Source organism: Octopus bimaculoides, chromosome 10 (genome assembly GCF_001194135.2).
Source record: "Octopus bimaculoides isolate UCB-OBI-ISO-001 chromosome 10, ASM119413v2, whole genome shotgun sequence".
In the NCBI taxonomy this organism is placed as follows: domain Eukaryota; kingdom Metazoa; phylum Mollusca; class Cephalopoda; order Octopoda; family Octopodidae; genus Octopus; species Octopus bimaculoides.
In genome coordinates this window covers 74,362,332-74,363,547 of record NC_068990.1, presented here as the reverse complement: position 1 = coordinate 74,363,547, position 1,216 = coordinate 74,362,332, and positions in this window count along the sequence as shown.

The following is a 1,216-nucleotide window of genomic DNA, read 5'->3' as shown; positions in this document are numbered from 1 at the left end:
ATATATATATATATATATATATATATATATATATACATATCTATATACACACGCATATGTACACACGGATACATGTCTAGATAGAGACAGACAGATAAAGACATAAGTATATAAATACATATTTATGGATACATGTCTATATACATAATAAAGCATATATATAAACACTCATGCGTATACGTGCTCATACATATACGTACACATAAATATGTACACATACATATACATATATGCATATAAATATGACCTACCACACATATATAAATATATATTTTTATCCATTTCCCTACCCATCCGGATACAAAAGGAGACCCTCTTCGGTCATGAATGACCATGGAATTGCACCTAGAAAGTTACCCTGAGTCATGCGCCTTTACATCCGGATACAAGTGCATATAGTACTAGTTTTTCTTGGTATATCTGTATGAATATTTTACATAATTTTATTCCGCCAAATATAGATTTATCTTTCTAACCCTTTCTGGAACGACATAGTAAAGCACATGTCAAGCGGTGTTTTCGATGATCTCGACGAACTCATTCACCTTGAATTTTAGGCCTTCTGTCTATATTTCCAGAGGAGTGAGATGTGATCATTTTTAAGCACTGGGATGGTTTGTGTTCCCACCAGTTTTTATCATGGGGCAAGTCCAGGTTTTTGCAAATTACTCAGTGAATATGTTGTGCAGCTCTATCATGCCAGTTGAGATATTCTGTAGGGGCAGGAAAACTGCTCATGGAGACAACATGATAAATGGTCTCATTTTGTTGTTGACATACACGACATATTGAGGAGCTGCCGTTCTTTAATATGTTGGCCTGGTAGTTCCTTGTAGATAGGCATTGATCTTGGGCTGGTATGATAAACCCTTCTGTTTCTGATATTAAGCCAGAAGCCACTTATTATTATTATTATTATTATTATTCAGTAGTTTTATTTTTATAACGTGCTTTCACTTCACTACCGAGCGCAGCTCTGTGCGCCTTGGGTATGTGCTGTGGTTTGCTGTGGTGCTCTTATGTTTACTGTATTGAAAGTGTTTTGCGTAGAATGTGTGCAGTACCCAGTAGTGCAATTTTCTGTATGTTATATATATTTGTAAGTCCTGGTGTTTTTGTTATGTATTTGTCTGAATATTTTTTTATTATACCTAAGGCACCTACTATGATAGGAATTGTTTCTGTTTTTAGATTCCACATTCGAGTTATCTCTATT